The 27,114-nt window shown below is 29.6% G+C and overlaps 1 pseudogene; it reads left to right on the forward strand.

The window, feature by feature from the left end:
* The first annotated feature begins 3,747 nt into the window (after window positions 1–3,747).
* Window positions 3,748–25,340, forward strand: LOC139425356 (uncharacterized; annotated as a pseudogene).
* The last annotated feature ends 1,774 nt before the right edge of the window (window positions 25,341–27,114 follow it).

A 27,114-nucleotide genomic window follows, 5' to 3' on the forward strand; every position in this document is an offset into this window, starting at 1 on the left:
AATCGCACAAAAACAAAATCGCATAAAAAAGGACCGCACAAAAACAGGTTTTACTGTATCTATCTATCAATCTATCTATCTATCCATCCATTTTTAATTTCATTTTAAAAATTATTAGTTCAATAATTTTAAAATTATTATTATTTTTTAAAAAATTAAAAATATTATAAACGCAGAAAAATCCCGATTATCCGAGTTAATGTAACTCGGATAACCGAAAAACTCGGTTAAACCGAAGAGGACAAAAAAGGAAGGAGTTAATATAAATGTAATATATTTAACACATAAAAAATTTATACGAGCACATCACATACAATTCCTATTATAATTAAAAAGCTTACTTAAAGAGCATACTTTACGAGAATGAAAGTGTGTTTAATTAAAAAATTCCTTAATCTCTCTTAGCTTTACATTACTTTGGCTCTTTTCTGCAGTTATGTTTCGCCATTTTTTTAGGGATAGTGTCGTGATAGTTGTAATGCTGGTTGTCGCCTCTTCTTGTTATTCTATATATTCAATAGCACTCTCGCTAGCTTTTAGTCCATCTGTGTTCTGAATATGTTGATTTTCATCGCCACAGCTTTCATTATCTTCGCTGGATTCACTTTCATTATCGACGATATCACCGATCATTTCAACGGATCAAGTTGTTGGATTTCGTTTTCCTAAGTGTTTGGAGAAGATGAAATTCAGATTTTTTTTTCTTTGGTAGTTTTAAAAATAAAAAATAAACAAGAACAAAAAAATCCTTGAAATATTTGATAGCTCGGTCAAAGTGGAAACTGCGATAATCGAGGCTTGGATAATCGGGACTCTACTGAAAACCTATCAATCTATTTATTTCTCTCTCTCTCATATATGATATATATATATATATATATATATATATATATATATATATATATATATATATATATATATATATATATATATATATATATATATATATATATATATATATATATATATATATATATATATATATATATATATATATATATATATATACATATATATACATATGTATACATATGTATACATATGTATACATATGTATATATATGTATATATATGTATATATATGTATATATATACATATGTATACATATGTATACATATGTATATATATATATATATATATATATATATATATATATATATATATATATATATATATATATATATTATATATATATATATATATATATATATATATATATATATATATATATATATATATATATATATATATATATATATATATATATATAACTATATATATGTATCACTTCAGCAATGTAGTAAGAACGGCACTTTAAATTCCTCTAGTTACACTTAATTTGCGCTTTTGTTTTCATATTTTGTAATCTGGCAATCTTGTTGCGAAAATATTTTTAAATCATTCTTGAAAAATTTCCCGTTCATGTAAGTACATCTGATTTCGCTACTATATATATATATATATATATATATATATATATATATATATATATATATATATATATATATATATATGTATATATATATATATATATAAATATATATAAATATATATATATATATATATATATAAATATATATATATATATATATATATATATATATATATATATATATATATATATATATATATATATATATATATATATATATATATATATATATATATATATATATATATATATATATATATATATATATATATATATATATATATATATATATATATATATATATATATATATATATATATATAAATATATATAAATATATATATATATATATATCAGGGTTTAAGCTGAGTCTAAAAATTCATTAGCAAAAAAGCTAAAATCTGAAAAAAAGTTTTAGCAAAATGCTAAAATGCCATTAGGCTTATAAAATTACTTTATATCAAACAAGTACTGTAAGTTATCTGACAAAGAATAGCTTAATGTACAAGAATATCAAAAAGAATACCTATAACAAAAAAAAACACATTTATTATTTATCAAAACATTTTGGTTTATAATTAACAATCTTCTTTTCTTTCATGTTTGCCCATTTTACAAATGCTTCTTGAAAGTTAAATGCACTTTTAGGGCCCTCAATATTAATCATTAACAAATTGTTTACATGGTTGATTAACAACCTGTTTCGAATATTAGTTTTAATCAAATTAAGGCAGCTAAAGCCCCTTTCACAGTCAACAGTGTGCATTGATATTGTTGCACAATACTCTATAACAGAAGTTATTAATGGGTACTGTTCAGACACATCATTGGTATATAAAAATAAAAGTAATTCATTAAATGACATGTTTTTACATCGTTGCATTAAGATGTGTTTAAATAATCCCCATTCACAAAGTAATTCAGTTTCTGTAAACTGAAAATCTTTTCTGGGAGATTCCGAAAACAAATTGAAAATGCAACGGATTTCCTTTACACCATAATGCTGTAATTCTTCCGAACTATGGGGCATCCTGCTAGGTATAAATATATTGAACATTTCGATTTTATCCAAATCTCTCAATCTATCAGTAATATTTTCAATGATACAGTTTAAAAAATTGTGCATCAAATTACGGAATCTTTCCCTCTGTTTTAGTCCATCTAAAATTATATGGCCCTGAAACTCAAATTTTTCACTTTCCTTCTTAGGCACATTATCTAAAAAACTCATATAATGAGTGCCGGTGCCATTTTTTATTTCTTCTAAACTTGAAATACAAGCCTTCACACTTGATTGAACATAATCAAAATTTAAATTAGATTTTTGAAATATGAGGCTTAATTTATTAATGTTGAACGTGATATCATTCATGATGGCAGTGGTTGCTAAAAACAAAAAAGTAGTTATATTTTTTAACAACCCTTGAGCAACAGGACGTTTGTCTTCCATTAAAACACTAACAAGAGCTTGCCAGTTGCAATCCAGAGCTGTATCTGAATTCCCCAAAGACAACCACCGAGTTGTTGATAACTTTATGAATTTCCTTGATTTTTGTTCAAGGATATCTTGAACATTCTTCAATCGCCTGGTATTTGCAGGGGAGCATTCAAAATAAGACTGAATTCTTTTTATTATGTCCTGAAACATTACCAGGTAAGCATTCTCAGACGCTGCTTGGCTCAAGGCTAATGCTAGCCTATGTGCCACACAATGTACTGAAATTAAATGCGGATTTTGGTTTTTGAACAGAGCAGCAACCCCCGCTCTAACACCAGTCATAACTGAAGGTCCATCTGTACCTAAGGATGAGCATTTTGTAACATCTATTTTCAAACTCTCAAGTGTCTTTATCAAAGAAGAATAAATAAAATTAGCACTTGCACCCTCCATTTCTACTAAACTTAGATAATGTGTAGACAATCTACCTTGATGAAGCACTTTTAGGTAGATAATTAAACTTTGATCTATGGAAACATCCGTACATTCATCAATTATGACGGAGAACCATCTTGCTGAATTAACTTTATGCAGTATTTTTTCTTGAATGGTCATGGCAAGAGCCATTTCCATGTCCCGAATGCTGTCATAACTTTCATAAGAGGCTGTACCTATATTCAATCCACTGAGACTGGAACAACCTAAATCTATGCACGAATCTTTTATTGAACTAAACTTTCTAGTAGCCAAATGTTCCTTTGCTTGCATATAGACTATTTTCATTGCTGAAATAACTGATTCATTAGCACTGGAAATTGATTTTGCAACAGATTTCCCCCACGCATTGCTCTCCATCAAGGCCTTGTTTTCTACAGCATGTTTATGGTCAATGCTCAGTTCATGCTTTTTCAATACATCTACTTCATGGATGTTAGCGTCATGGTTTTTCGCGGAAGCTTTTTTTTTAATGGAATTTAGTAAAATCCTTTAGCAAAAATGCGAAAATGCTTTGTTGAATTTTAGCATTTTTGAGGGGTCTTTTCGCATTTTGCGAAAAAAGCTACCGTAGCGGAAACCCTGATATATATATATATATATATATATATATATATATATAAAGAATAATTTTTATCTTAGGATAATTATTCTTTATTCAGAAATATCGCATTATTTATGGCAATTAGATGTGTCTTGACAACGACTATTTGCTTATACCATTCTTGTTTCTCTACCATTTAGTTTTTTATTTTTATTTTATTCATGTTTTTCATGTTAATTTGTGTATATATATATATATAATTTTTGGAAAGAGATTGTTCTGACACTTCGACAGAGAGTACAGAGAAAATAGCTTGATTTTGGTTGATTTTTGCTATCATGTGTTGACCTAGAACAACAGCGTTATGCCAAATGAAATTGGCATAACGCTGTTAACCTTTATTTTTTTGGGATGTACAACTAAAAACAACTTTTATTTTATCTAATCATATAAAGCCACGAGGAAGGACAGAATATGATAAGTAATAAAAAAAATTGATATTATTATAGTTTTATTAATTATGTTAGCATATTTTCTTTAGTTTAGTGCATGATTTTGTAATGTTGTTCAGTATTGATTTGTTGATTATATGCTTTGATTATGCTTTTAATATTGAAACAAATAATTTTATTTACACAAGAAAATTACAATGTATATAAAAGCAAAGATAAAAATAAGTATTAATTTCTTTTACATTATATTTTTTAAAAAATGTATAAAATCAAATATCATACTTTTGGGTTTGAAAAATTACATTATATCAAAATGTGCGAGTATTCGTTTATTTTAAAGCGAAAAAAAAACAAGTTAAAAGGTTTTCTCAGAGATGGAATTGCTTAAATAATGCAAAGTTTTCTCTACAATTTTTAAATCACTTTAGAAAACAATAGTTCACATATTGTTTCATTTAATTTTTTGAATTACCAAGAATAAGCTTAAATTTTGTGTAATTATAGAGTAAAATGTTTTGCTTCCTTTTATATTTTAATGACTGTTTAAGGAAACTTATTTTGATAAACTGATTTTAGTTAGTGTTTCAAAAGATTCAACAGGTAGTAATAATATGATTAATAAAAGTAGACAAATTATTTACATAGATGGCATTTTTTGTTGTAACATTTAGACATAGTTCAAAGCATTATTAACTATTTTATCACTTTTAGAATAGTTGATTTCCTATATGTTTGGTTTTAACTGTTTTGAATTTATTATTTTCTCATGTCTAGTGCTTTATTACGCTTTACACATATTTAAGGAACCAAGGAATCGATACATAAATTGGTACATCGGTTCCTCAGATATTTTAACAATAAGATTCTTAAAATGTGGTTTTGAGATGTTCACAATTAAAACTTTGAATCAGTGATCAACACGTGCTTATCAAAATCTTTTTAAAATGGAATGGGATTCCTGTTTCAATCTTGTTAGAAATCAGTTTACAAGATATCTGTTGCATTTTGTGTCTTAAATTGAGTGTTATTTCTTCAGCATTACGTTTTTCATAACTATTATCGGCAATTTATTATTTCGAATTTAATTTAATTATATTATTATTAATCGTTTTTATAAATATGCTAAAATAAGTAATTAAATAAATCACTGTTTAAGTGAAGATAGACTAGTATGAACTCTTTAAAACAGTTTTTCGGAAACAAAGTGCATAGATATGTAATTGACTATAAAACTATTGTTTTAAAATTTAACTGAAATTAATTAATATTTTTGATTTAATTAATATTAATAATTTTAAAAAATTAAGTTTTCAAGCTGTGGCATTTTGATTATTGTCGTAAACTCGAAAATCTGAACTACCTTTTAATTCTTCAATAGACCATTGGAAGCTTTAATTTTCGAATGCACTCTGATTTTTCATAATTATCAGAAATTTTAATATATTTAAAAAAATTGAAGTTAATAAATATATCGAATATCATGTATTTCTGAATTTACATTCTTTTAACAACATATGAATAACTTGTATATAGCATAGGATATTAAGTTTAACAAGAATTTATTATTTTAGTAAATTAACAAATATTATTTACTCAAAAAAGTAATGATTAGGCTTACCACATAAAATGTTCAACTGAACTAAATCTAACATTAACTTTTCGAAATTTAAATGAAATAAATATTATGATATCCGTTACTTAAAAATACATTGAAACTCTAAGAATATGTAATTAAATAAATAATGACATTGTCAGTTAAATGATATTTGGCGCAGTAAAGGACCTGCTTTTGGCTTTCAAAATGTATGTATTCCTAACTGGAATATTGGATAGCTTACAATTAAAACGAAAATAATACGAGGAAAATTTTACTGGAGGAGGAAATTCCTAGAATAAATAAAAGAATGCATAATGATATTATTCATGAGCTATGCTATCAGTGAGGTTTAATGCATGCATAATTAATTTTCATATCTGGTATAAATTGTATTAGAGCTTTAATATTAAGCAATTACATTTTTAAGTTAATTAAAGGAATATGCAAAATGATATCTATGAATTGAATTACCTTTAGCGAGCTTAAAGCCTTCTTAAAATATAAATATATAATAAAATTTTAATGCCTTTTATGCAAAAAAAAAAAGAAAAATAGCTTTTATTCGAATAATTAAATTTTAAATTTCTCTTCCTAGAACTAATTTAAATATAAAAATTATATGCATATATAAATGCATAATGTATTTTCAAAGCATTTTATGAAAAAAAATGTTATTCTAATTTTTGAATATAGGCTTTTTTTCTTTGAGCAAATTTGAGATGAAAAATTTACGAGCTGTTTAATTGTGAAGAGAAATTATACTTCCCTTTGCTCATATTAGTATTTTCCTAGGTGCACGTTTCACTGTTACTTTTTTAAGCTAAAATTGACCATCAATAATCTTTCATTCATAAATAAATTGGCAGTTTAATAACTTTACTTTCATAAATTATTTTTAAAGACTTGTATCTATTCCACGTATTTATGATTATTATTTGTTTTTCTTTGATTGTTTGGAAATTTCAACAATTAGCTTGTAAGAATGTAAAAACTTTTTTTGGAAAAATTGAAAAATAATCTGATTTCAAAATATTGGACCATCTTGAATGTTTCGTTCAATATAAATACATAATACATTTTTAATGCATTTTAAATACGAGCTGGTATTTGCTCTTTAAAGATATAGTTAAGTATGAAAAGCTTATTCCTTAAATTGATTTGATTACAAAACTTTTTTATTTTCAACATACTGTTCAGTTTTAAAAAGTCTTTTTGTTTTACTTCATTATTATCTAAAGTGCATTGAGTTTAGTTTTTTTAAATCAAAATTTGCTATCATTAATCTTTATCCTCATAACGATAGGTTATAATTTGTGTTATTTGTGTTATTGTGATATTTGTGTTACTCATGAATTAAGCAGAGCAACGTGAATGAAGCAAAAATATTGACGCAAAAGTAGACATACTATAGTTTCGGTTCTATAAGCAAGAACATTCTTTAGCGTCAAACTGTAAAAGGATTTAAGAAAATATGAGATAATCAGGCTGCAATAAGGACAAAAAATAGTTTGGCCTGTGCGGGAAAAGAACAAGTATGAACAAGATAATAAAAGAAGGGAGATAAGAAACAGGTGTGTTTGAAATTATGTGACTCTAAGTGTGAATGATCTGAAAATTATTGTCAGGAATATTTACCAAATTTCTTGTCAATGTAATCTTGTATACAATGGTCAAACTAAACGTATCCTTAAACTTCGACGACTTGAAGAACATGAAAGATAACTCAAAAATCAGGAAATCAAACTGTTTTTCAATGCTCTACATAGATGGAATTCTAAGAGCAAGTTTGAGTTCTCTTTTGCTAAAATCATTCAACACTGTGCTTCAGCTACTGATTGATTTTTGGGAATCATTCCATATTTTGAAAAATTCAATTAATTTAGTTAATAATCCTTCCATTATACCATTCTTTATTAATGTTTAAAAGTGTATTTTAATCTTATTTCTACATCCTATGCACCTTGGGTTCTCAGTTAAGTCTTCCACACTGTTTCTTTTTATCTCCCTTCTTTTAATTTTTTATTTAAGCCTGTCTTTTTATTACTGGTTTAATCACTTATTGCAACGTGTTTTTCTCACGATTTCTTCTGTCATTTTGTATTTCGAAATTGGAACTTCAGTCTGGCCTTTTAGTGCCCTCATTTGTGCCTTACTCACATTCTTTTGTTTTTAATTGACATTTAAATAATTATATTTAGTTAACTTATTTATCCCGAATCATAATTATTTGTAAAATATTCGTTGTTTGATAATTTTAGATAGATATGATTTTGGAAGAAACTGTTATTTTTGGCTTTGAATAAATAAATAAATAAAAATATTATTTTAAGAGTAATAAAACTGAATATGCCTGTAAAATGTTGAGGAAACATTTATAAAATATCTTAATAAATCTTTAAAAAAGCCAATACGTCAGATTTAGAATGCAAATGAATTTAGTAAGAGCAATTAATTTTAATGATTAGAATAAAAGTTTCGATCATAAATTGAAATAGGTGTAATCACTTAATTTAAAAATATATGGTTCTTTCTAAAATAAAAACGAATCTCTCAAGTAGTTAAAATAATGAATATGATGTTCATTAAAAATAATTTTATTTTAATTAATTGCTTTTTTCATTTTTAAAAAAAAATAACATATGCGCAAACTAATACAAATATAGGAAAATTGCTATGTTACTTTCATTTATTTTTTAAAACAAGTAGTGGATTGATATGTTTAAAATAAAATAACAGATGAAATTTCAATTTCTTTTGAACGAAGGAGGGATATCATACGTACATAGTTTATTTTTTTCAAACATTTTTTAAATAAATAATCTGTTTAGAAGAAATGATTAATATAGTGAATTGTTTTATAAGCCGCTTGTAATGTACTGTTTTTGTTTATGTTATATTTATTTTCTAATTATTTATAGGTTGACAATTATTAATAGGCTATCTTTCGTGGCAAATATGCCAAAAAATATTTTGTTTCACGGATTGAATAAAATATTTTTCTTTTCTACTTATTGAAGCTATTTTTTACAAATTACAGCAAAAGGAAAATTTCAATTGCATTTCCTAACAACCAAAAGATGTAAAATAAATAATGTTAATAGAATGTTTTTCAAATTCTCAAAAAATATTGACTACGGTATATTATTAAAACTTCTTTTATTTCGAAATTTTAATCAAGCTGAAGAGTTTACAGCGAATTTTCTTTTTGGATATCATGTTTTTTGTACCACCAGAAATGATCTTTAAAACAATAAAATACGTGGAAAATATTTTTGAACGTAAGAAATATGGCTAAATACATAACTGAAAACACACTCTCAGAAATGAAACTCTCGCTTTTGACAATTCAGCAATCCTTGAACTGCATTTGAGAATCATTTCGTCACAAAACTAAATTATTAATAATTTTTTAACGAAACGGGAATTTTTGACGAAACGGGAACTTCAAAATATATGACGAAAATGCTTCCTCATCTCGAAACCTCATTGTAGTGCAGTGTGGTAGATCGTTAACTAGAATGGCGAAACTAGAATGAAGACTAGACGTTTGAAAATAATTGGGACGAAATAAGGTTACCGGATCAGGAGGATGCTGGGTTCGAATCACCCATCGGACATGCATGTTGTTCATCTCTCTGTTCTATCTGTCCTTCTTCTGACGTTGAGGTGATTTATATGGGCTATATGGTGCCCACGATAAAGTGATTGTTAGAAAATTCTGAACATCAGGCCCTATGAGGGTTTTTTTTTATTTGGAAGAAAATAGTATGACAAATATTTCTTTGATTTTGACAAAATTTACTTCCTCGGAGAAATGATGATAGTTATTCTGTCACTTTGAAGAATTTTTCGCACTGAGCATACATCAGGTAACGGTTTCGTCAAAAATGAAGAAAGTTTCGTGATATTTGAGTGTCTATTTTTTGCAGTGCATTATTCTACATTAATTGCTGAACTTCAACTTTTTTATTATTCGCATTCACTTTGTTATGAAATTATCTTTCGCAAAAACGAATATATAGTATTTAATTATTAGGTTCAATCATACTTCATTACGAAACATAAATAATTTTCTGACAGAATAAGAAAAATTAAAAATTGTATGAATTACAAATAACTAATGGACTGGTAAATATATTTTAAATATTACTCACTGATAATAAAAATAAAAGCACTGTTATACATAATTTACAAAATTCTGCTAAATTTTTCTGAGGTGTATGTAATTTTTATAACATTATGAATACTTGAGATATTTTCTAATTAACTCAAAGAAATTTATAAGGTACTATACAACAATATAATACTGAGCTATATCGCGTTAAAAGCTTTATTGTTTTTGTCAGAAGAGTTGAGACTCTAAACTAAACTAAAATAAATCTGCTAAAGTAAACAAAATAAGTATATAACAAAGTTTTTACAATAGTTTTCAACAAAACTAAATTTAAAGCACAATTTGCAGCAATTTGTCTTCTTGTTATCTGGAGAGTTTTGAAGCAATACTAAAACTTCAGCGCAATAAACCAAATAATTCATTTATACCAAAAGCTGAAGTATTCATTAGCTTGGACAATCCCTTGCTATTAAACAATAGAGGAGCTTTCTTCGAGTAAAGAATTTGAAAGTGAGTAGACAGCCAGGCAAAACTGATACCTTTCCTCAAAAGAATTTCGTCCCTACACAGAACTCAGCATCTTTGTTTTCAATCCCAGCTATCATAGCTTCGAGAGCCACTTCCTACAAATAAACTCCAAGTGAAAGGGATCTTTTACTTTTTTTTACCTCCCCTTTTTGTACCTTTCGCTGAAAACTCCCCCTCCCCATTCTACTCAAAGTACATAACCCCATTCACATGGTGCCCTAGAACCCAATGAAATCTTAATCGAAGGAGCTTCTTTAAAAGGGCGTAGTAAACTCCGAGACAAAAGTGGACGCCCTGTGATAGACCCTCTTCTGGAACCCCCCTCCAAACAGATCACCTCCTACCCACGTCAATCGAGAACCTCCTTTTGTAGCAGCAGCTGTTGTTTAAAAGCAGGGGCGCACAGTTAGTAGGGTGTAGGTGAGGGTAACGCTACCCTGGCATCTCTCAACCTGTTACCCGGCGTGTTGGCAGACGACAAGTCCTTCTCATTCACAGGGCTTGCGAGGGTGACAAAGGGGCCCCCTTCGAAAGGCCCCATTAAACCCGTAATTGCTGTCGCAGCCAGCTGCGCCCCTGGAGGAGGCCTTTTGTTTCATTAGCGATTTCCTATGGCTTCCTCTAAGCCCCTGCTTTTATTCATTCCCCCCTCTTTTTCAAGAGCATCTTTCCTCTTTGCAGAAAAACATCTTCCATACCACACCTACACCGAGCGTTAAGGATGAGGAGGATTTTTTTTTGTTGCTCTTGAGCATCTTCCTCCCCCATCATCAACTCATCTTTCCCTCCATTCCTTTTATCTTTTAATCTGATCTGTGTTTTATTATTTCAGAACTGGAGTGATACTCGATGTTCTGGATGGAGGGTGAGCGGGAACGCTGATACGGTTACCTCTCATCGGATTTGAGTATTTTCTCTTGGTTGGTGGTTTTCTGTTTAAGGTGTTAAGATGGTTTTCGTTTTTATATTTTGATAAAATTAGATACCAGTAGTTAGCACTAGTAAATTTGAGATTAAAATGATTTAAATATTTGAATGACAAGCTTGCATCTTTTAGTACATCCACAGTTTTTTAAGAGCACTGTCATTAAAATTAGGATGTCATAACTGAATTATTTACTAAATACGCAAGTTTTTAATTTTGAGACTTCATGATTCGTCTAACACAAATACGATAGAATTATATAAATATTTATTTCACCATTTTTTGTGAATGAAATTGAATAACTTTATTCGAAGTGATGGGAATGTTTCAAGAAAGGTCATTTTTTAAAAATTTATTGATTTAAATTTTGCGATTTATATTGATTCATGTTTGATGTGATTTGATTATCCTGATGCAGTCAGTTTGTTTCAAAATGAGTCATACGCAATTTTTTAATCAGTCATTGTATACTTTCAACCAAACTTTATCTATGAAATAAAATAAAAATAACATGAAAATAACATGAAAATAAAATATGAAATAATGTATCCTTTAAAACAATATATTTGTTTTATTTTATGAAGAAAATTGTTCTTAAAAATAGTCATATAGTTATAAATGTTTAAATTTTTTTTCATATTTGATTTGATTTGGCTAATCTGATAGAGCCATTTTGCTTCAAAATACGCCATACACCATTTTAAATTTTGTAACTTCTACCAAACTCTCTTTATAATATAAAATAAAACTCCTCACAAATTTATTTCTTTTATTTTACAAAACGAAATAGTTCTTAAAAATAGGAAAAGTATTATGATTTTTTAAATTTTTGTTCTTAAATAAGATAAAAATTATTTGTGAGTTACAAAATATTGATTTATTTTACAGAATAGCATTTGACTAACTAAAATTCACTCCTTTTACGTATGAAAGGTCTAAAATATTGCAAAGAGTCATAATTATACATTTTTGAATATATGATTGAAATATTTTAAGGAATTATTTCTAAATCAGGAATATTTCGCAAAAATATAAATGTGCATTGTGTAAACGATGGAATTACTTTTTTAAACCTTGATAAATGCGTAAACTATGCTTAAAATAATAACAAAATAAAAGATTTCTCTTTTTTAAATAATTTTACTTTGCGTGCAATAGGTTTAAATAGGTACTGTAAACCGGTTTAAACTGGTTGAATATTGGTAAAAATTAAGGATCTGGTGACGCACTTCATTTTTTGCTCCCATGACGGTCAAAGCCTAACATATGATTTTATGACGCATCTTATGTCTGGAGAGATTTAGATATTGCCTTCTGGGAACATATAGGTGGGCATGAAAATATTTATTTTGCTTACTAGTGCACAATTGATCCAGCAAAAAATAGATCCAACAAAGCGCGACACAGAATTAAGCACGCTCTTTGATACAATTTAAAAAAAAAACTTTAAACTTTTCTATTTTTTCCTTTTTTAATTTTATCAATTAAAACGATTGTTTTTTTAATTTTACCAATTTTTACAAGCATCTCATCTTGTAATACATATTTTTAATTGATAAATGTAATTTGTTTTAAAAATTTTTAAACATACATTTTTAAAAAGTGGTTTTTATTAACCAAAATATTCATTATTCATATAGGTGGGCGTAATTTTTTGTTTTGTTTACTAGTGCATAACTGATCCATCAAAAAATACAATTGCAGGCTTGACAGAGATTTAAGCACATCCTCTCATACAATTTTAAAAAACTTTCCACTTTCTATTTTCTCCTTTTTTTAAAGCATTTTATCAATTAAAACGACTGTATTTTAATTTTATCAATTTTACGAGGATCTCATCTTGAAATACGAATTAAAAATAATATATTTTTAATTGATAAATGCAATTTTTGTTAAAATTTTTTAAACCTAAATTTTCTAAAAGTGGTTTTCATTATCCAAAATGTTTTAGTATCTTGTAAATTAAAAGTAAGTTGCTAAAACCTCTGATTTTCGCTGTTGTAATCAAGAAAAATTGATTAATATTTTTAAACTTAATAAATTTCTCCCGTTGCAGTAAAAAGTCGTATACGATCAGATGATGTGAAGTTGTATACGTCTTCAGAAAACAAGCATGAACAGCATACTTAGTTTGCAAATTTTTTTGGCCTAGAAGTCGTTTTCGAGTCTTAGAAATTCAACCTTATGTCGCAAAAGAGCTTAGTTAATTGTTGTCGATCATTGTTCCGAAAAAAGAGTATTTTTTTCATTATTAGCTGATTTTTTCTCAGATTGAAATCAAGAATTCAGATTGAATTCTCCAATCCCCAATAAAATAATATTTTTCACAGAGACGTAGCTTAAGTTTGAAAATTATAGAATAATTATTAAGTTTTCCTTTGTAGAAAAAAAGCTAATGCACGGAGAATGATTCAGAAGGCATCAGTAACTAACACGCATTACAAACTGATACCTGTATCATCTATGAGTTTGATGACGTATTTACACAAAGAAAGAAGGAAGCGACGTTCTTATGCGAAATAAGATCACCTACCACTGACAAAAAAATAGTCACCATTAAAGGTATTACTAAACGAATCATAAGTCAGAGTTGTGTCTATTATGTTTTGGAGGTGCTTCCTTATTATGGATTGAACTCACTCGCACAAGTATTCACCATGTTTATCTTAGCATTCTGGGTGATCAGGTACTGTTTTTCAGACAACGTCTTCCTAAGGAGTATCCTGTAAACATCCTTTTCCTTTTAAAATGGCTAAAACTAAGTTCATAGAGATGAGAGAGAATATGCGGTTGTGTGAACGAATATTCATGTAACCAATTATATCTCTATTGGCCAGCAAAATCACCTGGCTTGAGCTCCATAGAAAATCTGCGACGCATGCTGTAACAGGGAGTAGAATGTCCAATTCAGTGGTAGTGCCATTGAAACTTTAAATAATTAGTCTGCGGCTTAAATTGAATGCGACGTTCCAGCCAAACAACCTCAATTCATTTTCTAATGAAATATAGTTGTTTGTCAAGTCTGAACTGAAGTTACTTTTTATTAAATAATGTTTCTCATGATTTCTGTAGGAGTAACTAATTTTCTGACAAATTAGTATATCAATCAGCAATTAACATGTGTTGAAATTTAGTTCCGTTTAATTATTATCAGTATAAATAATAACTAGGAGGCTTCGCCCCCTGCTCGCTGGCGCTCGCCAACCCCCGGAACTGCTTTCGCAGCTCATTTCGGATTGCTTCACACTCCGATGTTCGCTTTGCTCGCGCATTGGATACGTTCTTAATGTCTAGCTTTTGTATACTTTTTTGAACACCGAAGTTCCGAAAACTTCAACTGTAGAAAATTGAAAACCTGTGCATTTCAATATTAATTTGAAATTGCAAACAGTTCACATATTTTTCTTAATCACACTATTCTAAATTTCAGTTGTTGAGAAAAGAAACTGTTGTAAGTTTTATTTTAAAGTCTTTCCCACCAGAGGGCTAAAACCATGTGTTGTAAAACAATATGAAATAGTACTGAATGCCGGATGTAAAGCATCGGCTTCGATGAAGATAATTTTGTGAGAAGTATTTTGATAATTCGGTGAGAATTCACCCGATTAGACTTATGATATGCTCACTACGTGCTCTTGCGTGCCGAAGCCTATCAATTAAAACGTTTTAGCGTTATATATAATATAAATTAGCCATATGATGCTCACTACGTGCTCGCGCTCGCCGAAGCCTATCAATTAAAAATTAAAACTGTTGCCAACACGAGAAAAGAAATATCATCGGTTTTATTGATACATACGTATTAGCGTTTTATATAATATAGATAATAATAATAATAAAAATAATGAAAATATTAATAATAATAATAACAGGAAGAAAGAGCTGCACTGTAAAAAATTCTGGATCAAATTACTGTATAAATTACCGCACTTTGGATGCATCATCCGTAATATCCATTTTTACCGTCAAATGTTATGTCGTAATTGTTTCAGTAATATGTATTTAATTAGAGTGCTTCAGTGATTTCGTAATAAATATTATTGTATAACAGATCTTTTGTTCCGTAACGTGTTCCGATGAAAATAGATTTTACAGTATTAAGTAACCGCACTCGAAACACCGGTATTTTTTTACCGTAATTTGATCCGTAACGCTTTACAGTATCTTTTCTTTATCCTAATAATTAAGAAGATGAAATGTCTTCCTAAAATAGTAAAGAAAATCAAATAAAGATTAAACAGATTTTGAATTCAAAATTTTTATTTAAAGCAAAGAACGTAAAATAATAAGATAGTGTTTTAATTTACATCATTATTTGCATATTTTTTTTATCCTAATAATTAAGAGGATGAAATGTCTTCCTAAAATAGTAAAAAAAATCAAATAAAGATTAAACAGATTTTGAATTCAAAATTTATATTTAAAGCAAAGAACGTAAAATAATAAGATAGTATTTTAATTTACATCATTATTTGCATATATTTTTTTTTTAAATTAATGTATATGCTTGTAGAGATACATTTAGAAATGTCTAAGACAATGTGGAGATTTACGAAGATATAACTTCACTATTACATCTCCTTCCCTTAATTGTTTTCTGAATTTGAAATGAAGAAATTTCTCCACATAAGATCCTCTTGGCGGTGGATATACAAGCCAGAACGTTATTGGAGGAAGTTATCGATCATATCTTAAAAGGAAAATATTTCTCATCAAAATGTTATCCGGATTTAAATTAAACTGACTCTCTCACCCCTCCCCCTTCCTGTTGCTTCCGCTATTTTACGGAAAACATCAAAGATATCTTCCCTTTACTTGTAATTAGCAATTCAGTAACAATCTTTGCTTCGCTTTCTTTCTTTTTTCTTTTCATTTTTCCTTAAAAGACTCTCACAGCTTTGTCAAAAGAGGCATGATTGTTGTATTCGTCATAATTCGTCAGGAGAACCCCAATTTCTTTGTTGTACACGGTGCATATTTAAAGCGATGCTTTTATTTGGTCGTTGGGCGTTTTCCCCGATGATATTACGGAAAGTATACTTAAACAGATTGATTTATTTGGATACTTTAACTCCCAAAAGTATATCCGAATTCCTCATTTAGAATTCTAATCTAAAGCAAATGTAAATAAATTTATTATACCAGAAAAGTAATGCTGATTAATATTCGTATTTCCGTATATTATGATTTAATTATTATTTATGGAAAGAGGAGATTTTTAAGAACAGCTTTTATTCATTTTAATATTTCGATTAAAATAGAATATTTCGAGCAAGCAGTGTCTATCTTTGCAATTTTGAAGATGTTGAAATGAGCTTCAGATGTTGATGATAAATAACTAAATACCATGATAGACTTTTATGAGATTACATGAAAGAATGGCGTGGGATTTTATGAAAGCGCCAATACATCTGATATTTTAGTCTCTATAAGTTGAAAATTATTGTAATAAAAATCTTTAAAGTGGTGTTGGCTAAAGTTTTAATAATATTTGTGATATTTATTAAATACCATACTGATATTTTAAGATTAATTGATGGAAAGTTCTGTAATTGTTGCCAATATATATGATATTCAAGTTTCTAAAAGATGTGAACTAATATCATAAAAATAGTAATTGTTTCCCTAACAGGCGGCTACTTACTTTTTAAGCAAACAACAATACATTGAAATATCTGAGTATTCTTCAGAGAAATGCATTGGAAAAAGGGAAAAACTTGCAATTTCCCTTTTGTATTTTGTCTCTGTTACCAAAAAACTCAAATATATGTGATTAAAAGGAACTTACGCAATTTAACGACATAGATTCTTTAAATGAAATGATTGAACTTAAGTAAGCTTGTTAATTTGCCGTTTTTCTTCTTCGTCGTTTGTTATAAAGTAATTAATATTCTCTCCTGTTTTCGTTTCAAAGTAATTTTAAGGCCTGTTTAGAAAATTAAATTTAAGTCTCTGAAAGATTTTAATAGTTTTGAAAATCGCTGCGGCATTTGCCAATGTGACCTTGGTAACATCAAACAAACCACACACACTTTAAAATTTAGACTTAAAGAACTAATTAATATGTCTCCCATCAAGAATACGATAAATCATTAATCGCTTCACCTTGTTGGAATCTTGGGTATAAATTCAATTTCAACAATACAAAAATTATTTCCCCCTCAGTCACAGCAGCTTATCCTGATGCTCTGGAATCTTGTTTCATTCATATGAATGCTGTTTCTCTTGTTAACGACATTAGTTCCTCCCGACCTCTCCATAGTGGGTGGAAATGCATTTTACCTTAATTCACCCAGATCTGACACACTAGTTTTTCTCCTTCTGTTTCTTCATCTTTATTTTTACTTCATTCTCGGATACTGCGGTGTTACTAGTTTTGTTTCTCACCTTTATTTCCTTTGCACTTTTACGTTTCAGATTTTAAACCACTATTTCTTCTCATTCAGGTCTGGCAGGTCTTGAGAATAAGCACCTATTTTTGAGCGCTATATAATAATTCAATTTCGGGTATAAATTCAATTTCGACAATGCAAAAATTATTTCCCCCTCAGTCGCAGCAGCTCATCCTGATGCCCTGGAACCTTGTTTCATTCAAAAGAATGCTGATTCTCTTGTTAATGACATTAGTTCTTCAGCACCTCTCCATAGTGCGTGGAAATGCATTTTACCTTAATTCACCCCGCTCTGACACACTAATTTTTCTCCTTCTGTTTTTTCATCTTCATTTTTGCTTCATTCTCAGATACTGCGGTGTTGCTAGTTTCGTTTCTCACCCTTATTTCCTTTTGCACTTTTACGTTTCAGATTTTAAACCACTATTTCTTCTCATTCAGGTCTGACAGGTCTTGAGAATAAGCACCTATTTTTTAGCGCTATATAATAATTCAATTTCGGGTATAAATTCAATTTCGACAATGCAAAAATTATTTCCCCCTCAGTCGCAGCAGCTCATCCTGATGTCCTGGAACCTTGTTTCATTCAAAAGAATGCTGATTCTCTTGTTGATGACATTAATTCTTCACCTCTCCATAGTGCGTGGAAATGCATTTTACCTTAATTCACCCCACTCTGACGCACTAGTTTTTCTCCTTCTGTTTTTTCATCTTCATTTTTGCTTCATTCTCAGATACTGCGGTGTTACTAGTTTCGTTTCTCACCTTTATTTCTTTTGCACTTTTACGTTTCAGATTTTAAATCACTAAATACACAAGTGGGCGACCTTTGTGTAAAATACAAACTACAGGCAAACAACGTTAAAGAGCACAAAAATAATACTAACTAACCACCTTTTTGTTCCTTGCTTCCCTAACTAACCACCTTTTTGTTCCTTGCTTCCCTAACTAACCACCTTTTTGTTCCTTGCTTCCTATTCGTCGTCATCCATTCACCCTTCCCTCCTTTTGGCCGTTGCTCTAAACCCCCTTGTGACGTCACCTTTCTCTCTATTCACCCCGTTTTCTCTCATTTCTTTCTGTTGCACTGATGAAGGTTGCCCTTCGAGCATCCGAAACAACTGTCTGTATTTTATTTTTGTGCTCTTTAACGTTGTTTGCCTGTAGTTTAAATCACTATTTCTTCTCATTCACGTCTGGCAGGTCCTGAGAATAGGCCCCTATTTTTGAGCGCTTGAGACATAATTTTTTTCCATTCATTTCCATAATTTTTTTTCCATTCATTTCCATAATTTTTTAATCATAAATTTTTGTTTTCTTTATGCGATTTTTACAGAACCTTCTTTCAATGTAACTCCTAAAATAATTTTTTTTTAAAAAATAAAATGAATTTTACAAATTTATAGAAGCTGTGAAGATAAGGTTTGCTTCAAGATTGACTGGAATCGGAGGATTGAATGGGCAGTCGGATAGATTCTTACCTAAAGGCTGAGTCACCACCTAGCCAGATAATAAAGTGGAAACCAAGCAGGGGAAAGAAAGGAGTCAATTTTCCGATCGTCGTTGAAACTTTACGACTCCCAAAATGATCCCAAACCTTAACCTGAAACTGCCCTCTACACTGGGGAGGGGCCATCAAAATAACTGTTGGTGACGAGACTGTAGAGAAAAAGGGGGTGGAAAAAAGGATATAACGTGGTCTCCACCTCATAAAAAACAATCGATCTCTTCGTCCAATGCATCTCGCCAGTCGAAGGTTGCATCATGGCTTCGAGGGCGACAGGACGAGATCAAAAACGAACTAAAAATAATAAGAAGAAAAAATAACGACTTCTTATAAGCGATCAGGGATAAAACAATGCATGCCCCTTGTCAAGGCCGATGACAGAAAATGTTTCTAGGCCGCAGTCATCCGTGCAAAACAGTTTTCCGTTTTCTTCAAGAAATGAGCAGCGGCGGAGGAGGGATGGTGTGGGATGGAAAGCATTATTTAAAATAAATGATGTCTTATGGCGAACCTCTCATCTTTTCTTTTTTTCTTAATAGAATAACGATATTTTTTGAAATGCAGGGGTTCCTTCCTTCCATTTGCCCCCTCTGGCCCCCCTCCAACACCTCCTAATGAAAAATCATTCTGTGGTCGATATTCTAGTATCGAGGGGGCTGGAAAAAAGAAATGCACTCCATTCTCCTTTAGAAGCCTGCGTCGGTGTTTTTATTTGTTTTGGTGCTTGTGCCCTCTGGCTCTACCTCCATGCAAAATGTGTTGTGTATGTGTATTTCAGGGGTGGAGTGGATTCCTGATTGCCTCGTCCTACTTCGTAGGTCATTTCAATAACCATTTCTGAAATCTGTTTCCAATGCTTGGAGTTGTTATTGTTCTTTTTTTTTACACTTCCTCTTTCTCAAGTAGAAATTTTATTTATTTTTACTGCTTATTATTATTGATGTTATTTTTCCTTGTTAACGCCCTGTTCCGTCTCTTTTTTAAGTGCATAGGTTTAGTAGATTGAGTGTTGGGCTTATAGGCCTCGATCACGTCGAATCCAGTTAAATTGAAAATTAATTTCAAGCAGAGAGTAAGGCTCAAACTGATATTTCCGTTTCAAAAATTGCAAAGCCATTCGCAGATTAAAATATTTAAGCTCATTAGTTCTGTTTTGTGTTTCTTTCTGCCCCTTTAGTTTTAATAAATGCTTACGCACGAGCTAAGAAAACTGACTGAAGGCATAGGACTAGTTCAGCTCTCTGTTACAAACGTAATTTTATTACTTATTCGAGAAATGTATTACTTATTGCGCTAATATTCATGATTCAAGACAATGTCAAGGTTATGTGATGAAACTGTTTAAGGGCGATTCTTTCGTTACGTGTGTTACTTTTACACGACATATTTCAACTTTAACACTTATTATAATAAACTTGTTAGATATTTTTTATGTTTTTCTTAATTTGTTGTTAAATCTATATGTGTTGTAAGTTTACAAAACGAAGATTGAAGGCGCAAATTAAATTGATGTTGAAAAAAAAAAATTCTGAAATTTTGTTACGTGTGTTACCCTTTATAATGCTAGATATTTGAAACTTTGAATAGATTCATTTAATTCTGTGAAGTATAAAGGCAAAAAATTAGGATATTTTCTTTTATAGAGAGATACAATATCGAAGCTGTGTTTAGTGATTTTCAAAAATTTCTTGCAACAGTAAAAACTTCTTTATTTTGGTGAAATTGGTGCGTTACGTGTGTTAACTGAACGTTACGTGTGTTACCCTCTGTGAATATTTCAACTGAGAAGTCATAAATGTTGCACTAAAACATTTATTTATTTTAATTTAGCAGAAGAAAAACAATTTATTTTAGCAAATAAAATAGTTAATGGTCTGGAAAGATGGTTGTAGCCCTTCTTTATACTGGTTTAGAGAGTAAAACATAGCAAATCCTAGGCACATCTATGCCTTCAAAATCATTTCTGTTTGGAAACAAAAATATGCATATTTTCCAATTATTTTATGCAAATATTGCATTTTAAGTTTACAAGCATGTGCATTTGCGTCAATAATGTTCCCGAGATAGAGCATATGTCGTTTTAATTTCAGTTATAGGCGCACTTCTGATCAGGAGGGAACAGAAATTGACTTACTGACTATTTGTGTGCCACAATGTGCATCTATGCATCTTATTCAAGTATCTAACGATACTTATGCATAGATTTTATGCTTTGTATTACCGTTGCCATGTATTGATCTTTTCAATTAATATCTTTATTTCCTTTTGGCTAATATATAATACTGTTGTATTAGGCATGAGTTGATTGGTTAGCTTTGCAAACAACACTGGATAGCAAATAAATTTTTTTGTATAACAACACAATGATATAAATAACTTTGCTTTTTGCTTCGCTTTCAAGATTTTGTACTACACATCTATCCCACAGAAGGAACTTCTGCATGTGATATCGTAAAATATTTCCAAATTAATTTCTTTTTTTATATTTTGATTGACAAAATATGAAATAATTCAACCATATATTTATTTTTAAATTCTTAACTTGACTTATTACTATAGAAGGTTTCTGTTAGCTGATCTTCTGAAGTAGAATCGTTTTTAAACAGTCTTAAAATAAAAGTGTAGACATTGTTTCACCTTTGTCTTTGCCTTAGGAAAATATTGTAAAGGACTCTATTTTAAACTCTTTAGGAGAGTATCGTCTAAGACAACAGCTGCTGTGAATAACGGAACTGTGGCTGGATAGCATAATGCTGATTGAAATTCGTTTTGATATTCAAAAGAATATGTCTCTGCAAAGTCAACTTGAATTTCCCTGGTTTTAATGCTAGATATGTTTGTTTGGAGAGTATCACCTCGGATTCTTTTAACTCTTACGTATTATTGAAAGTTAGTCCAATTTTCAAGAGTTATTTCAAAACATTCTTCTTGCACATTTGCCATTATATATTTTTTATTGTGAGCTATTGTCATCTTTTTCTCATCGTTACCAAACTACAATAAATGATGGTTAGAAACCTATAACAAGCAATGAGAAATTTTTGTAAGGTTCAGAAGCCCCCTTCCAACAATTAGATCCAAAATTTCTTTTACTTTATATACATAAATACTTCTACCATCACCATGTATTGTCATAAACTTAATTTTAGCCTTCCAATTAAAGAATAAAAATTTCATGATATTTGTTTTGATTCTAAGTTTTACAGTAGCAATAAATTTTTCAGTCATAAAGCACTAAATATGGAAAATTAAACAATGTTTAGGATGCAACTGACAAAAATCAGTATAAGCCTCTCTTAGAAACATTGTTAGATAGTTCTGAAGCGACGTGACATCACTCATCATATTCTCCATTAATTGTTTTTATAATTATTTATTAACTTTAAGTTCGTTTTAACTACAACTTTAATTCCTACTTTTTAGAATGGCTTTTTAATGTTGTTCTATTATTATATCTTTCCTTATTCGCACCTTAAATATTTGATGCCGCATTTAAACTAAATGAATTATGTATAAATTGTAAATAAATGTAAATATTAATTATTTAAAGTGTTTATTCTTCAAACCATTCATTACGCTTCAGTTCTTTCGTTTTATTGCCCGTTTTCCCCCGTAATAATCCAGAGAACCAGCTCTTGTTTCAATACAAGCATAGTATAAACAATCTAACTTTTGAAGAAAATCCATTTATTAATAATTAAGTTCATCTGAAATACTTAGTGGTGAACCTTTTACATCATTATCAATCTATTTTGAAAGTTCAAGTCTAACTTTCATTATTTCCTTATTTTCTTTCCTTTGAAGTGCAGAATCTTATGCTCTTTTCTTTTTTTCTTCATCTTCTTATTCTTTTAAATCCAAATAAGGACACTAATTTAAGCTTATCCATTTTATAATAATCTAGCAAATGCAGTCGAAATATTCTACTTAAACATAAACGTATAACAAATAGAAGTTTGGGAAAACAATTTCCAAAAGTTTCAAAATTATCGTCTTATTATGCTGTTTTTTTATTAATGCTTATACCGACCTTATTTTACAAAAAACCACAATCTTACAATTCCGTATTTGTGGCATTGAAGTTGCGTGGCGGTTATAAAAAATTTCCGAACATGATTTAAATCTTTTATTGAAAATAAATAAATAATTAAAGTGTATAAGTACCTCTAACACACATAACAGTAAAGCGCGTAACTTTTCGTTACGTGTGTTACCTTGAATAAAATTAATTATAAAATTTTAACTATTGGCAGTTTTAATTCGAGAATTTTTTCCGTTGCATATCTTGCCTTCTTAATTTATAAAACAAAAAAATTTTACAATTTCTTCTTTACTAAAGTTTTTACAGAAAAAAATGCAAAATTATGTTACGTGTGTTACTGGGAAATTAGACTATCTTGATTAATCGACTTTCAAACAAGCAAAAAAATTTAGGCCAAATTAAAAAAATACATTAAACAATGATAAAAGAGTAAAATAGTTATATTTATTACTAAAAACTATTTTATTGCTCTTTAATATTTTAAGAACTGCATTGGAATATAACATAACAAAGAAGAGAACTCCTGTTAAAATTCATAGTGTTCCATCTTTTGTTAGAATTCACATAAATATTTTTTGTAATTCAAAAAACTATCTTAACTATTAAAAAATGTACATCTTCTAGATTCCGAAATTGTGTCATTTTGGATTTTACGATAATTTTGAAAATTTAATCACTCAGGACCACTTTTCGTGGAATCGCCCTTAAGTACGTAACGAATGTTGAGAGCCTGATTCGTTATATCATGTATGCGTTTAATGAGATATGACGTTCTTATTTTATCCAAAAGCAATTACTCATAGTATATCTGAATGAAGTAGCTAATTTCAATGTTTAAGCTTGAGTCAATGTTTTTTTACATTAATATATTTCACGAGGAAAGTAATCCTTTGTGATTGGGAAAACCACCAGAGACTCAAGAATAATAGCCCTTTTAGTAAGGCTTTGGCTCAAAATGCTATTGCTAAAAACGGTGAACCACATTCTCTTCATTTCTGCTTGACTCCAACAGAGGGTTCATTTTCATTACAACCTTTCTTCCCCCATCAATAAAAAGGAATAATTTACCGGAACATCTTAGACAGCAAGCCTTGGAAATCATAAATAATATCCCTAGAAGTGATATTAAATTGTATACCGATGGCAGTATAACTGACAATCTTGCAGGTAGCGGCATTTATATTAAAGCACCTCACAAAACTTTTACTCTTAGTCAACGTAACCCAGACTTCTGCTCCGTGAATTACTAGCAGTGGATGCGGGACTTGAAGCCATTTTGAGGGAAAATGATTATGGAAATCTCTGGATTCTGACTGATAGCCGAAGTTCAATGGAACATCTTAATAATTGGATCGATATTGTTGATAAGACAAGTATATCTATCCTTCACAAGTTGAAGTATATCTCACTTCAACATGATATTCATTTCCAGTGGATCCCATCCCATGTGGATCAATTTGGTAACGAGAAGGCAGACTGTCTAGTAAAGGACGGTTGCAGCCTGCCAACTTCTGCACCTGATGAACTTACCTACCTAGAACTTTTTTCTCAGATAAAAAACTTAAATAGCAGGATTTGGCCGGTGCCTCCCACTCATGATTGGCATAGGGCTAGTAAGCCGGGACAGTCGTTGATTCTTCCATGCGACAGAAAAACCAATACTTGGCTTTCACGCTTTGCCAGTGGACATCTAAAATGTCTTACTTTTTCTCAGGGTACAAAATCCTATCCTCTTTGCCCAAAATGCCACCAACATCAGGCTTTAGCTGAACATATTTTAAGCTGCTTGGGACTTTTTCGGGAAGAAATTTACACTTCTCCCCTCCTTGTTTCCGACTTTTTACTCGTCAACGGATTTATGGATCTGGTCTGACACCGTCAGACCTCTTGGAGATAAATAACAGCACAACAACAACGAGGAAAGAATAGGATTAGGATTGTGCAAAAGTTTTTCAACTAACTTTAAGGAGTTCAAACTTTGGACCGATTTCCTGATTAAACTATGGGGACCATATTTTATAGCTTTGCGACTGCCCCTATATTTTGGATGTTAGATATCTGATTCCGTCAAAAAAAGGTATGTTATTAGTCTGATTTCGTAGCTAAAAATATCATTTGGTGTTCTCAATTATGTAATTAATTAGCATATTTGAGAACACCCCCGGAAATTATTTAGATTGAGTCCCAGAGCGTGAAAATCCAATCAAAAGTTAATCAGGATGGTCTATTTTCTTACTAACTGTACGTCTGGAAAAAGACTGGTTAAAGCAATAAATCTAAATATTAAATTTCTGTTTCAACAAACTTGACTAAAGATGTATTTTTGCTTTCTCTGCTTGAAAAATTTTGAGAAGGAAAAAAAGTTTCTCTATTATGTGTAGTAATTTATCATTCGATGTAAATTTTTAATAATATATTTATTTATCTTGAATCAGAGCATTTACGTAGTGAAAGTTGTAAAACTAAGTAGTAAGTTTAAGTTGTAAAACAAATTTCAAATTGTCAAAAGTAACTTATAATTTTTTCTATGTCTCTTTTTACGCTTGTTTATGGAAAGTTGGACTGGAAAAATAGTTATTTATTTGCGGAATCTCCTTCGTTGTAGACGAAATCGTTTCCTGGGAAACCCTTTGTGCAAACATTCTGTCAGGTTTAGAAAAATACAATCTTCACTTGTTTGATTGTACAAATTACATCAAAAGAATTTTGTCTAATGCTATAGTTGCTTGTTAAGTACAACCTAATAAAAAGTACCTCGTAAAATGAAAGGATTATAAGTGAATAATCCTTAGATTCAGATGTCACCAGGTATAGAACAGATCTATTTGATAAACAAGTGCACTAAAACCTGCATCATCCCACCATACAGTACAAATGGTTTTAAAATTTGAGAAAAAATGTTGGAGAGATGTAGGCTGTACTGGGATGACACACAATGGAGAAAGCAGCTTCTTTAAGGTTTTGTTTCGTCATTTATTTTAGAGTTCATGTTTCTTCAAAGATGAAATACAGTTTGAGAAATGCAAGTTTTATTTTTGATAGTACAGATGTTCTAACAATAATTTCGACCGAGAAATTAATTGAAATGCCAGAGATTCAATATTTTAAATAATCAGTTGTGTGAAAGTAGATTGTTGATATTCATTACACAATTTTCAACGCTTTTAAACTCTGAAATGTAGGCTTTAGTTTTGTAAGAAGCCGAAAAATATAATCGATTAAGTAAATTTCCTTATAATTATGTTAAACTTGTCAGTCAGATGTGTCAATTAATTTTTAATAAATTTTTGATAAGTGTAATATTCGATATTTAAAAATTATTCGAGGTAAATCGGGAAATAATTCTTCATTTAATCACAGGAACTATACGTTTCTTTATATTGCATGCATAAATTTTTGTAATACGATAAACAAACAAATTGCGTGTTTTAAAAGAAATCAATTTAATTTGTTTTTTCTTCTTTTTTTTTGTATTTTACTGAAAACATTCACAAGGTTTTTAAAAACAAAGCTAAAACAATGACTTAACATTGCTCAGTGGACTTCACAAAAACCCAAACAAGTTTTCTTGAATGACTGAAAAATTTTAAAGCCTAGACAGATGTTGGTTCTACCAATGAATTTCGCAATATCTAGACATCGCAATA

This window comes from Parasteatoda tepidariorum, chromosome 1 (genome assembly GCF_982258835.1).
Source record: "Parasteatoda tepidariorum strain Cologne lab strain chromosome 1, Ptep-v5.0, whole genome shotgun sequence".
Lineage (NCBI taxonomy): Eukaryota > Metazoa > Arthropoda > Arachnida > Araneae > Theridiidae > Parasteatoda > Parasteatoda tepidariorum.